The sequence below is a fragment of the Macrosteles quadrilineatus genome, unplaced genomic scaffold, assembly GCF_028750875.1.
Source record: "Macrosteles quadrilineatus isolate MER2022 unplaced genomic scaffold, UCM_ALF_1.0 Scaffold_9__3_contigs__length_116548681, whole genome shotgun sequence".
NCBI classification, from domain to species: domain Eukaryota; kingdom Metazoa; phylum Arthropoda; class Insecta; order Hemiptera; family Cicadellidae; genus Macrosteles; species Macrosteles quadrilineatus.
Window position 1 is genome coordinate 23,198,068 of NW_026542602.1, and position 15,999 is coordinate 23,214,066.

Consider the following 15,999-nt stretch of genomic DNA (forward strand, 5'->3'; position numbering starts at 1 on the left):
AAATAAACAACTCGTTGATTAATATGATACACTCGTAATCAATTTTTTTTCTAAATAGTGTAAAAGATTTTAACTCACACAGAGAAAATCTTTTACACTATTTAGAAAAAAAAAAAATGGTGGTCTTAACGTTATTTTAACGTAGTTAATTCTGCACATTTTACTAAGCTGTGAACCGTAATATGTTGGTAATCTGATTACACGTCGTATACATGTATAGAGAGTTAGACAACTGTGTATTGGATATGAGATATTATATGCTATATTATATCTAGTGATATACTAGTTCTGCCCCCGCAGATGCACAAGACATGATGCGTCGTCTTTGTCTAACCTCAACCGGCTAGTGAGTGATGGCTTTTGTTGAACAAAGTAGTATTTTTTTTTTACTAATCGAGTTTGAATTTTCCAATGGGATGGCATCGCTTATCCTGATGCACATTTTATGTGTATAAAGTATTTGTTTTAGCGAATTTCCCATATAGGGAATAAACTATTACCGTAGGTCTCATGGTAAGACCTAGACCCGGGACCGATTTACTTTTTCGTTTTGAGGTCCCCAGAGCCCAAAACACCATCCGTTCAGTTCAAATTCATATATAAGTATATATATGTTTGTGTGTGTCCATTAGCGTGATAACTCGAGAAAAAATGATCCGGTTTTGACAAAATTTGGTATAGGCCGGACCATAGTTCTAGGTGTCTGGCTGACGCATGCGTAATACCAGCGAGGCGCCACGAACCGTGACACTATCTGCAAACCTACGTTTATTCTAACGAGTTTGCGAACCAGCATAATCAGACTATGGTATCGGGGGTAAAAATAGATTTTTCCCATTTTTGACCCTAAAGACACAACATTTCATTATTTCCCTCCAAAAAATTTTGCAGAGCTTAAAAAAAGAAATAATTTTGTATATTGAAGCACTGTTGTATGCCCAGTTACGGAGATAATTTAAACGATTTTAAATTCCCATGTTATTCTTATACAGAATAAATAAACTGTTGTATGTAGTTGTATGTTGTTTATGAATAAAAAACACTGCTCAATATGTTCCCTATAGAAGAAAACCTAAGCACTCACTAAAATTAATGTTATTTAAATAGGAAATAAATCTGACCATTTTGAGGGAATATTTTAGTAGAAATCCAGCCAGGTAAATGGAAATTCGCTTAGTCTGCAGGTTTGTTGCGGTGGGGTTTTTAGTTTTCATATAAACAAAATTTAGACAAAATATACAATATTCCAATTACAAGACAGTATCTTTTTAAAACTCGATAAAATTGACGCACGGGGCTCCCTTGTTTAAAAAATCGCGGCATTGTTCACTAGCTGCACAAATAGGTATTACAGCACCTGGACCCCTTATATGTTAATAGAGGCTTTTGTTACATTAGTCAAAAATAATAAATCAATCCATTAAATGGTTATCAGTTTTGATAAATTACCAATACTTATCAATGTTATATAATAATTATCAACGTTTTCATCAACACAAAAATACAAGCGCCTTAACCACTACACTAGTTGAGCCCAACAACAAATTCTAAACACCCATGTTGAAATCAACCAACACGTTGACCAATGTTTGACTTAATCATATTTTATGAACGTCAGGAGCTTTGTTTCCTCAGCTGAACACGACTGTGGCCCAGAATGACAAATGATGTTGACAATGTTGTGTAGTAACAAACACGTCCCCAGTTGTGGAGTTAGCTGTGGGAACATGACCGTGCATTAGTTAACAAATCAAACATAGGTATTAAACATACCCTACTACATGAAGTGATACTAGTCTAAAATAATTGTATTATTGGTTCAATATAGGCTTATTATTGATGAATCAAAAAGATTACTTTAAGTTTTGGCTAGTTTTAAATTTATTTCCCATGATATTACGTTGTGACCCTCTTTACATTATGTACCGGAGCTCATCATTCGTCTTACATGTACCGGAAATACTTTGAGTACACTGTAAAAATAATCGGATATTGATTTATTTTCAAAGACTATATTTGTTTTTAGTAATTTAAATAAAAAAAAAATCCTACGTAAAAGATTAAAATATGTTAAGCTAACTGTCCAAATACAATCATGGTATTAAGCTAAACTTTGAATCTTCTATTATTCCGATATTGGTTATTCGGTAATACAATGATAAACAATGTTTGTTTTACATGACTGCTCGCTGATGTTCCATCGATCACTGTCAGTTTGTGATATATTGGACATGTGATAAGACAAGCAAGTCCCATTTGATTGTGATAATTTTCATATAAACAAAAACAAGTAAAATGGTGGCGTTTCTCCTAAATTTACAGTTCATTTTTTTACATTTTATTGTAAATTAATATATTCAAATAACACATATTACCTTATTGATGTTTTGGTTGATTTATCATTGTCACAAAGAAATACACATGTTTACATTTTAAGTTATATCGCAATTGGTTTTGCTTTTCAAATATAAAGTCTTTATGGATGCATTGTAATAGCCAACATAAAGCCAGCATACTTGTGTTTTAATTTTTAAGTTCAAATGAAAATTATACTAAACACAGTTTAAAAATTACTCATAAAAATAAGTTCAGGCACACCATAAATAAAAGAACACACCCTAATAAAATAATTAATACATCTATCTATCTAAACCACAGTAGGTTCTAAGCAAGCACCTAGGCAAAAATAGTATTCAAACCTCTTACTTCATGTGAATACCAAGTATACCAGCGTACACTGTTTAACAAACTAATATGCCACTATTAAAGTGATTTAATCTGACATACCTATTGATGCTGAATTATCAACCATAACGGCCTTTTAAGGTTTAATTATTTGGGGTTTCATTTAAAGAATAGAATTACTGGACAATTGGCCAGTTAGCAAGTTTCATAAGGCGAAACCCCATTTATCTTCAAAGGAGCATCTGCTTCTCCGAAGTTCTTTAAGTAATGTTTGTTAATGACCTTAAGATTTCTGCTGTGGAATGGAATCTACCTCATCAATTGCCAGGCTAATACGTATACAATATAAATATTTTGACGTTTTTGTGATTACAAACTCTGTTAAAACAACATTTAACAACATTAAAGTTTGTACTTTTGCAAGCATTGCTTTAATCCTGGAAGAGAAAATTTTAATAGTAAAATAATAAAAACAGCGCATTTCATTTCTATCTTTACAAAATGTGGCCTAACTTTACTAAATCGATTTGTTTTATTCAAAACCGAGTGCGATTGGGTATTGCCATCCAGCAAACGCATAAAGCATTAGTGGTTTGCGGTATGGACATGGTTTACACACAACGCCTCCACCCTTATCATGATTGGTCCCTGGTGTACTTTATTTACATTGATGTTGGTTAGCAACAATACGATCCTTCACAGCGTTTCCATCTCTATATTATTTATATTTAAGAATACGACTAATTTAAACATTTTGTATATGCTGCTTGAGCTTTTTTTGTAGTTGTGGAAAAAAAAACAAGCATGGAAACAATCGATATTTTTCACATTACTAAATAACATAATTTTTTTAAGCGTATACTAAAATGTTGACTCATCTTAAATCCCTTAAATTATATGTTTTACAAACACAATCCTACAGTAGTCAATCACACTTAGTTTAAAAAACAATGAGACTTTTTCTTACATCCTGTTTTAAAATTAATTGTTGACAAATCGGTTCGTGGTTTGATAACGCACTCTGCTGTTGTTTGAAAATTAAAAAAGTCTAAGGGAATCTACAAAATAATTTTTAAATTAACAAAACCCTATAAATAAAATACTCAGAGTAGAAATAAACTACTTACTAAAATACATTACTGTAATGTAATGGTACTTTAACTCAGTCTAGAAGAATGTAAAGGTCTCTGAGAATACATCAAGATTGAAATTAAAAGCAACATTTATTCCTCTCATACTCGAAATGTGTTTAAAATGATTCAGGATGCTAAATACGGAATATAAATTTTTGCCTTTCTTAATTTAATTTACTATAATGTTTACGCAGAGGTAACTGTATTTATTTAGTACATTCTATTCAGATTTTGTTAGATTTAATTCGTGTATAACATTTGTCGACATCATCGTTGTTTCAAATAAATAACAACGTACAGTAATGCCAATAAAATTACAAGATTTGAATTCAAACGCAATCACTAATCATTACTTTGTCTATGTAATGTGGTTTCAAGGAAAAATAAAATAAAGAAACTTATTATATTTATTTTCAACTACAAGAACTACATAGTTAGTTCTAACAATTAAGAGCACATTAAATATAATCTGTGGACCATATAATGGGGGTAAATTATATTTGATTGGTTATCCTTATATAATTAGGACTATGGATTATCATGCAAAGTGAATTGAAAGGGAATAGGGAAACAGGCCAAGATGGCCGAACCCAATTAAATCTCCCTTAGAATACCTAACAGGTTTGATGTTATTCAATATTTTAACATCATGTAAAAATATTAAGTGTTTATGCTTATTTAGTCTATTCTTAGACAAAAACCTAAAGTAAACGTTAGGGAAATTGAGACATGCACTATACAGGGTTATTCAAAATAAATGACCCAGTTTTAACGCTTTATAACTTTTAAACTATTAAACTTACCGCCAAAAAATACACATCAAACGAAAAAACAACACAAAGAGTTTACGCCTTCCAAAGACACATCATTTAACAAAATCGATCCAATAGAACTGTAGATTTAATTGTACAAAGCTAAAAAGTAATCTCCAACTTTTTTTACCAATAGAAATTTGGAGGTTACTTGACGTTTTTGCAAATAACTTTTCAATGGTGAGGAAATCGACCAAAGTGGAAGCATATTACAATCAAATCCATAAAACAGAGTTTTAAATATTCTTCATCTTCGACCTCAAACAATGGATCAATAAACCGAATTGCCTCTGCCAATGTTTACGCTAGAATAGTCTTTTTGGCTAATAATGTGAAAGTAGAGCTTTTGTCCTGGGTAAAGCAAAATAGGAACCTAATTGGCCTAACTAGTCTCATAAAAAAAGTGTTAATGTAATGGTAACGTACACAATGTATGTATTCACTTGGTAAAATATAAAACAATACGTTTTAAAATGTATGTGGAAGATGACTTGATGAAGTTTACAATATTTCATAAAGCGTATCACGTTTTAAGTTAATGCAACCCACCAAAATATAGTATAAATACATTGATCATTTTAATCAAAGATTGTTTTTGAAATTCGGAGTGAGCAAATCGTAGGCAAAAGATATTTTACGTTGAAGCGGTACGAAAAAGGCTGTCTTAATTTCAACGCCAGTAAACACAGTTACCTGCGTTCTAAAAATATTTTCCTTGGATTTTGTAAATATTTCATTATGTTAACACTTTAAAGCTCTCAAAAGCTCACTATGGGATATAATACACTAGATAGAAATTCAATACAGTATTTTGGGGTTTTTATACATTTGAACTAAATTACACACAATCATAAAAAAATTTCCATTCATCAAATTTTTTAAATTAATCTTTTTAAAATTAAAATTTGGTTTTGACTAGTTAAAGTACATTTAACTAGTCTTAATAAAATATTATTAGTACTTTTGTTAACACTGGGTATTAAAAACATAAATACTTACTAATCGTAATACTGAAACGACCAACTATCGGTACCATAGGTTTTTAAGAAATTGTATATTTAATTGTAAATTAGAGTACGATAAAACAATATAGATGGGAGTTAATTAGTCAATTATATTAATATTTTATGTGAAAAAAATATACCACATGTAGATTTTTTTCCCTTCATTTGTAGTATGGTTATGTTAAATAAAAAAGTATATTTCAAACAAAATTGTTTTTGAGAGTTTTGTTTTTGTCCTTGTTCTTTGATTGTTTTTAATTTATTCTGTTAAATTTCACCTTTTTAGTACAGACAAGTTTATTTGGTTATAACGTTTTATCAGTTATAGTTCTTTAACACAAATTGAAATCTTTTCGATTAGCACTCAATGTGAAAGTATATTTTAAATATGTATTTATAAATTTAGACACCTCAACAGTCGAGACTGACCTTGAGCAACACTTGCCCTATTTTTTGAGAGACAATTTAACATCCGTTTCTCTAAGTGACAACCTTTTCACTTTAACATTCTCTTTCAGACAATTTGTAATCTCGTATGACTTGTCACAAAGGGACTGAATCTGAGAAAAACCTGCCCATATTGATGATATAAAACAAAAAAAAATCCATCATAATTGTACAGTATCCAAGCAGTTTAGCAGTTATAATCAATAAAAATCTTGACGTTTTAAAGATATGTTTTTTACCCATGGTTACTTGTTGGCATAATCAGCCAATCATACTTGAATACATAGGCTACTTGGATTAGATAACACCTATAAATTAGATAGTTGTTGAAATGCTTGTTGTCCACATGAGTAACATGGTTGCATAGCCACTGTAATGTAATATTCATAAGTTCCCTACAAGCACGTATTTCTGGAGCATGTCAGATCATTTGGATTCACAAACAAATGTAAAATGGAGATACGTGTTGTAATGCTCGTAGTTTGTTGAAACAACGCTTTAGAGAAAATGTTGAACACCTATCTATCTTAGGCTTAAGTAAATATCTAGGTTAACACATAACTATTCCTCAGAACTTATATGTGCTAAAAATAAACAAACTACATATGGATATTTCTAACTCTTTTCAACCAATGATTATTTTATGAATATTCGTGTGAAAGTCCTTTTGATGGTTAATTTTGAAATTTGAATTTTTCTCAAGTGCACACATAATAAAAATATTTTATTATTACGTTCTTTACCATGCATCTTAAAATGCAGGCTACCCGAGCCTATTCGTTTTCAGCTAAATAGTTCATTAGCTTATTAACAATTAAACAATGTCGAAGGTGATTGAATCAGTTTAGTAACTGCCTATGTTATGTTAAATAATATTTATTGGGATAAGTAAAATGTGCTTAACATAAGAGTAGGTTATATTATGGTATATAGCGAATGGCATTACTTAACTGATATGTTTACATTTCTTGTCGCCATCAATCATAATTTTAGTCATGGCAAGTGAAGTATTTCGAAATGCTAAAAGGAGTGCCGAATTGCTATTGCTATTAATGAGTTGATGAAACGTTACATACAAAATAAAAATATAATGGTGTTAATTTCCTTTGAGGGTTAGTTGTAGAGTTAAATCAAAATAAGAGCTCTTATTTCTTATAATACGGCAACCTAACTTAACTGTGCCGATTCTGCTAGACTATACTTTGTTTGCGAGTATATTATCCATTTGTTGCGATTAAACAGTTGTAAATAAAATCCGTTATTTACATAAGCCAGTAATGGTTCACCCTGATATAATCGGTTCATTTGCTCATTGTATAAAGTGTATTTGCTCATGAACATCGCATGTACCAGGCCACTGGATATTTACTTCCTGTCATCACTAACACTTTGTAGAACTATCTATAAGAAATTATAGTTCTGGACTTTAGTTGAGATAACCTTTTTTCTACCTAAACAGAAATCACTTTAAAATCAAAGGTTGATAAAAAACAATACTTTTTACTTTAAACTTCTGTTTTTGTTCCTTTGTGCGTAGGTTGAAAATACAAACTAAAACAGTCGAACCCTATTTGTTTAGGAAATCAGACTTTCGAATAAGAATCGATGATCTTAGATCTTATCGACTTCAGACCCCTTGAAAGATCTCAGCAAAAGGCTTGAGGCTTGAGAAAATCATCATAAATCCCTTATTTAGGACAGGGATGTTGACTTAAAAGTAGTGACAATAGGGCAAAGAGACCCCACTTCCGGCATTTTTTGGCCCAGAACTTTTAAAATTTTCGGCGAAAAAAATGTCCGAAGCCCCAGGAGCTTTTTTTGGCCACTTTTTTAAGGACCCAGCTCTTGACTTTTACACCCATATATAATTTTTTTACTTTTTTAATACCGAAAAACACGTCTGGAAATGGTGAGCTTTTTTTGACCACTTTTTTAAAAATCCAGCTCTCGGCCTATACAAGCCTATATAAATGTTCAATACCATTGTATAACTCTATTACTATTTCAAATCCACATCCATTCACATGTATATCTCAAAAAATCGTGTGAGATTTGCACGTGGACTCGGGCGCGCTCATGGCTGTGGGCACTGCCACATGGGTCAAGTGAAGTGGTCATGCGACTGGGGAATCCCCAGGTGGTGAGAGTCTATATATAGAAGTGACATCCGGGTGGTATTTCATTCATGAGCGTGATGCCGACTTGTACACTGTGTCCCGCCTTGCTGTCCAAGAAGAGCAATTTGGTCCGTCATTACAAGTTAATACACCAAATGAAGGTGAAACTGTGCAAGGTTTGTGATTTAATCTGTGATAATAATGTGGCTCTAAAATCGCATATATTACAAAGTCATAAGAATTGTAATTTTTGTAAGAAAAATGTTGTTGGTCATTTTAAAAGACACGTCAATTCTTGCAATAAATGTCCATATACAATGATTAAATTTGTTGGTGAATCGATTAGAGCTGAACTTAAAAATACTCTTCAATCTTGTCCTCTGCCAATAAAATGGACTTTAGTAAGGAGAATCAAATTTATAAAATATTCAATGGATCAAACTGGACAATTCGTTAATGAAAAAGAATGTATTGCAGATTTTAGAAGCCTTACCGCCTTAACTATTGAGAAGAGAGATTTAAAGCCTCAAATTGAAAATGCACATTTAAAGATTGATGCATCTATACACAAATTTCAAGCCCAAGGCAGTGGATGGATTTATGACCATACTAAATATTGGCAGTTGCATGTTTACAAGTATAAGCCCTTAACTCCAAAGTCATATATCCCCACACCAAAAACTATTCAATCAAAACATGCAGTTTTAAATATAAAAAATGCTGATAATAAATGTTTTCTGTGGTCAATTTTAGCAGCTTTATATCCAAGGAATGCTAAACATGCTAATAGAGTCTCTAATTATGTACTGCATGAAAATCAGTTGAATATGACAAACATAAAGTATCCTGTGAAATTATCTGATATAGATAAATTTGAAAGACAGAATAATATAAGTGTTAATGTATTTGGGGTTGAAGACGATAAATGTATATATCCATTAAGAACAACCAAACTAAATAGTAATACTCATGTAGATTTATTATTATTACAAGAAGGTCGTAAATCACATTACTGTTTAATTCGTGATGTTAATAGGTTAATGCTGCGGTCTACAAAACACGACCATAAGAAGCATTTTTGCAAGTTGTGTTTACAACATTTTTACACTAATGATAAATTAGAACGTCATATAATGTATTGTAAAAACTTTGATGCCCAACGAGTGGAAATGTCTAAACAAGATACATTACAATTTAAAAATTATAAATATCAACTTAAAGCCCCATTTGTGATTTATGCAGATTTTGAATGTTTTATAAACTCAAACAATCATACTCCATCTGGATTTGCATTTGTTGTAGTGAGAGATTCTAAGATTATTTCTGAAGAGTTATATAGTGGTGCAAATGTAATGGATGTGTTTTTCAAAAGGTTATTTGAGACTTATGACTTCATTAAAAGTCAAATGTCGATATATATTCCTCTTGAAATGACTCCAGAGCAAGAGGCATCTTTCCAAAACTCAACGCATTGTCATATTTGTGAAAAGCCCCTATATTTTGATAGGGTACGTGATCATTGTCATTCATCTGGTCGATACCGTGGAGCTACCCATAATGATTGTAATTTAAACTATAAAGTAACAAATAAAATACCAGTATTCTTCCATAACTTGAAAAATTACGATGGACATTTAATAATGCAACACTTGGGAAAGTTTGATCGTAAATTAAATTGCATAGCCAAGGATATGGAAAAGTACATTTCATTCTCAGTTGATGATTTAGTATTTTTGGATTCCTATAACTTTCTGTCCCTTCCATTATACAAATTAGCTTCCAATTTAAATACATTTAGATTCATAGACAATCCACTACTACAACGTAAAGGTGTATTTCCCTATGAATACATGACGGGACCAGATAAGTTTGCAGAGTCTCTACCTCCAATTGAAAAATTTTACAGTACTTTAACTAAAGAACATATCTCTCCCGTTGAATATGAACATGCTAAAAATGTCTGGACCCATTTTAATATAAATAATTTACAAGAATATCATGATTTATATCTTAAAACAGATGTATTGCTACTGGCTGATGTGTTTGAGACATTTAGAGACCTGTGTTTAAAAGATTATAAACTGGACCCCGTACATATGTATTCACTTCCTGGATTAACATGGGAGGCCTGTCTTAGAATGACTGGTATAAAATTACAATTATTTCAAGATATTGACATGCATTTGTTCATAGAAAGTGCAATCAGAGGAGGAGTCAGTATGATTTCTACACGTTATGCTAAAGCCAATAATAAATATATGGGCGAACATTATGATCCCAATCAAGAGAGTGTGTATTTAATATATTTAGATTGTAACTCGCTATACTCTACAGCAATGTGTGAGCCATTGCCCGTGGATGAATTTCGTTGGACTAATGAGGTAGACTACAAATATAATCAAAATGATGAGTTTGGATACATTTTAGAAGTTGATTTAAAATATGATAAAAGCTTACATGATTTACATAATGACTATCCATTAGCACCAGAGAAAATGAATGGCAAATTAATACCTAATTTAAATGACAAAACTAAATATATTTTACATTATAAAGCATTACACAAATATGAAGAATTTGGTTTGGTTGTTACAAAATACCACAGAATTTTAAAATTTAGACAGTCTAAATGGCTTGCGCCCTATATTAATTTTAATATTGAAAAACGAAAATGTGCTAAAAATGATTTTGAAAAAGACTTTTACAAATTGTTAAATAATAGTCTCTTTGGTCGAACAATTATGAATCAACGCAAGTTTCGTGATATATATCTCAAAGATGAGTCACTATTAACAAAATATGTCACTAATCCAAGGTTTGACTGTAGCAAAAAGTTCGATAACAATTTACATGCCATACATTTAAATAAATTAGTTGTAAAGTTTAATAAGCCGATATATTTGGGAATGACCATTTTGGATATTAGTAAAGTAATAATGTATGATTTCCACTATAATTATATGTCAAAATTTAAGAACAAAAGATTTCTTATGACAGATACAGATTCTTTAATGTATTCTATAGTTACAGAGGATTTTTACAAGGAAATAGAATGTGACTTGCACTATTTTGATACCTCTGGATATAGTAAAGACCATTTCTTATACTCTGATAAAAATAAAAAAGTCACAGGCAAGTTTAAAGACGAATTAGATGGTCATATTATGTATGAATATTGTGGTTTAAGACCAAAGTTATATTCTTATATTCCTCTAAAATGGTTATATGAAGAAGAAAAGCAAGCTTTAGAGGTGAAGAAAGCTAAAGGAGCCGATGGTGCCACAGTTAAACATCTCCTCAGACATCAACATTATTTGAACTGCCTTGCAACTGGGCAAGATTACTATGAGAATGTGACAAGGATAAAATCTACAAATCATCATCTTCAAACCTTGACCATGAACAAGAAAGTACTATCATTTGACGATGACAAGAGGTTTATTCTAGAAGATGGCATCAATACTCTTGCACTTGGTCATTATAAAATTGATGTTCATTAAATTGTATGTGTAGATATATAATAAATACAAATGTTAAAAAACTTCAGTCTTTTATTTATTTACCCTTACCATCCTCTTGATAGAATTGATCAAACATAAATCTATATTTACCATTATTCTTTGACCTTTCTTTGTCTATTACGAAAAAGCCATATTTAGTTTTATCCCAACATTGGTGGCAGAGATTTTTAAATTGGTCGAATGAAAAATCATTACCAACATGATTGTGATATACATGTTTTAAATTTAAATCATCTTGTTTGAATAATATTAGGAAATTTACATTATCACGTAAATGTTTGTGTACTTTGCTGTAAGATTGACACAAGTAAAAACTGTTAATATTTTTATGTCGACCCATTGAGAAAAATTGTGTAATATTTGGACTATTTATGTCATCAAATACGACAACTGATTGTGATTTTACATCATTTGGTGTAATTTCACAGTCAGTAAACGTGTGTAGTTTCACTTTGTCACACAAACTAAATATTTCAATTATTTTTTTATATTTTTCTTGTTCTAAAGATTTAGATATTAAATATAGGTTTGTAAATTTTAATCCTTCCTTTCTTACAATTAAATTATAAATTACAACCGTCTTCCCACTTCCACTTGGACCACAAATAACACATCGAATATTGGTAGGAAATAGACCCAACTTCTTGGGTATATTTTCCTTAGTATGTACTATTTTAAATTTGTGTTTTTGTTGAATAAAAGACATTTTTTATATAATAAAAATGGTAAAAAATGATAGTAAGAAAACATGTAAAAAGGGCAAAGGTTTATTCCTAAAGCCCTATAGGGGTCGAGGGTTATTGAATACTCTTATAAATAACCTTCCATTCCCACTTCACATACCATCATATCGGTACTGTGGACCTGGAACGAATATACGTGAGAATCTAGCCAAAAATGTACCTCCAAAAAATAAACTAGACTCTTATTGTAAAGAGCATGACATATTCTACATGAATAATCCTGATACTGCTGCTCGGAACAAAGCAGACATGAGATTAGCAGACTTAGCTTGGACTAGAGTTACAGCCAAGGATGCAAGTCTTGCTGAAAGAGCTGCTGCTTATGCAGTGACAAATTTGATGAAGGCAAAAGCAAAAATGGGAATGGGATTAAAATTTAATAAAAAAGATGGACAACTACCAGCTGTTAGAAGCCGCAAAAGACGTGCCTCACTTCCGGGGGGTGTACCTAAAAAACGAGCTAAGAAATCTAACACCAAGAGTAAAAGAGTGCGGAATAGTTAATTTAGACAGTTCGTCTGGCACACACTGGACGGCATATCGTAAAAATAAAGATATTGTAATTTATTTTGACCCATTTGGAATTCAGCCTCCGAAAGAAGTAATTAAATATTTTGAGGGACATAAAATCTTCTATACAACCGATCAAATACAAGATTTAAATAGTTCTATTTGTGGAATTTTATGTTTATCATTCATAAAAAATTTTTGTTTATAAAAATGGATTCATTTACTATAACGTTTTCGGGTACAGAGCCAGAGCTAAAGTCAGTGTTCTTTCCTCCCATAGAATTAAATGATGATTATGTAATTGGATTGGTAGATTTTCAAAGTTATAATTCTATATTTAATGTTAAAAAACCTCTAAATACTTTAACATATTATAAAGTAGAGAAAATAGCATTACCAAAGGGAGAGATCTTAGTTGATGATTTAAACCAGTTATTAGATGGTAAACTTAAAGTTATAATAGATAAAAATGGAGAAGCATTAATTAATACTAAAGTCAAACTTATATTCAAAGGGCTTATTCCAAAATTAAATCAACTTAAAGGCAACAAATTAACCATTGGAGAAGGTGATGATGTTTTCTTTTATGACCACAAAGTTCCAGTTACAATAGAAATTTCTGAAGGTACATATGAGGTAGTTGAGCTTGCAAAGGAAATTCAAAAACAAATCCCAGACTTTTTCCTTACAGCTAATAATCAAACTATGAAAGCGACATTACATTCTAGCCACGTGTTTGATTTTACAAAGCCTTGTTTAGGTACTGTTTTATTGGGATTTAAAGGAGTTTCTACTCCTGGTGTTCCATTTGAATCTACAAATAAAATAAACATTAATAATGTAAATGTGATTAGAGTAAAATGTAATATTGCAAACGGGTCCTATTTAAATGGAAACAAATCACACACCATACATAGCTTTTATCCAGAAGCTCCTCCTGGCTACAAAATTATTGAAGTTCCAAGAAATATTATATATTTTCCTGTAAATAAGAGAAGTTTAGATGTTGTCAGTATTACATTTGCCGATCAGCATGACAAGGCAATTGACTTTAACGGAGAAGAAACTACAATTACTTGTCATATAAAAAAGATATGAGAATTTATAAGAATTTATCTATAAGTGTACAAAATGCTAGGTTCCTAAAGTCAATAGGACTAAAGTTAAAATTTTCTATTAATAAAAATGGAAGATTTTCTAGACGTTACAGGGAAATCCCAATTCGACGATAGTGTGGTTAAAATTACAAATCACTCCTATGTTCCCCACAACACTTTGGCTATAAATAATTCTGATGAAATTCGAATATGTATTAATAATCAAGATTTGCTAACTCTCCCATGTAGGAGTTATCTGTATATTAAGGGAGAAATTGAAAATCATGATAAAGGTCACTTTATAAATAATGCATTTGCGTTCTTATTTGATGAAATTAGATATGAAGTTGCAGGTAAAGAAATAGACATTGTAAGAAACCCAGGAATTTCTAGTCTTATGAAAATATTGAGCTCTTACAATAAAACAACTAAATTGTCAAATGTAGCATTTGATTCTGACACGAATTTAAAAGAGTTCCATAAAGGTGGCAAGTTTAGTACTTGTTTGCCATTAGAACTGTTAATGGGTGTATTTGAGGATTTTAATAAGGTATTAGTAAATGTCAAACAAGAATTGGTGTTGAAAAGATCCAAAAATGATTTGAATTGTATATTAACAACCACTAGTGCTCCAGCCAGTGGCACTGCTGATATGATTCCTAAAATTACACTTAACTCAATTCAATGGGTGATGCCACAAGTGATACCATCAGATGGGGAGAAGTTACAATTACAAAAGATGTTATTGCAAAATAAAAATTTACAAATTGCATTTAGAAGTTTAGAGCTGCATGAACTTCCATCATATCCCAATACTACAAGACATACATGGTCAGTAAAGACCTCTTCAAGTTTGGAGAAGCCTAGGTATATTATATTTGGTTTCCAAACAGCTAGGGATAATAGTGCACGAAAAAGAACTGATGAATTTGATCACTGTAAGTTAAAAAATCTCAAAGTATTTCTAAACTCTGAATATTATCCTTATAGTGATTTAAATCTCGACTTTGAAAATGGTGATGTCTCTAAAGCTTATGAGATGTTTATGAGGTTTAGAGAGACTTACTATAATACTATCCCAGATCCTATGATTAGTAGGGCTGAGTTTATGAAGAAATATCCACTAATTGTAATAGACTGTTCTAGACAGAACGAAACAGTGAAGGAAGGAATTGTTGATATTAAATTAGAGATTGAAACTGCAGAAAATGTACCAGCAAATACATCTGCATATTGTTTGATAATACATGATAAAGTGTTTGAGTACAATCCTTTGTCAAATGAGATAAATAAAATGTAAATAAAAGATGAAAAACATTCAACAAGAATTGGTTGACTCTGCAAATCAAATACGAGAGAAATATAGAGCTTTGAAACGTGGCAAGTTTCTAGAGGCTGAAGAGAGGTTCCAAACATTCCAACCTTTAATAGAGCCATTACAAGAATTAAAAAAAATCGCATCAGAGAGGCCTCGAATGGAGATTCTCCCAATGACTCCATCTAGAATACCAATAATATCAAGATTACAACCATTACAACCATCCACCCCACAGAAATTAGATTTTGGTCTTTTAGCATCAGACTATTTAGGAAATTACCTCAGTAAAAGTAGTATGACAGACACTACATATGGTATTAGACGAGAAGCAAATAAATTTTTTATTGGAAATAAGGAAGTTGATATTGCCAATGATGATGTTACAGTTGCAAATAAAACCTACAAGGGGACAAAAGGTTTGTGGCAGTTGTTAACTTTAAAAGAACCTGAGAACTATACTCAAGCTGATTTGCAAAATTATAAAGAGATTTTGGAAGCTACAAATGGACATTTAAAGAGTTACAAAGATGGTGCACCAATTTCAAGTAATAGACATACTAAATATCTTAATATAATTAAACCTCTATTTAAGTCTGTTGGTGAAGGTTTGAG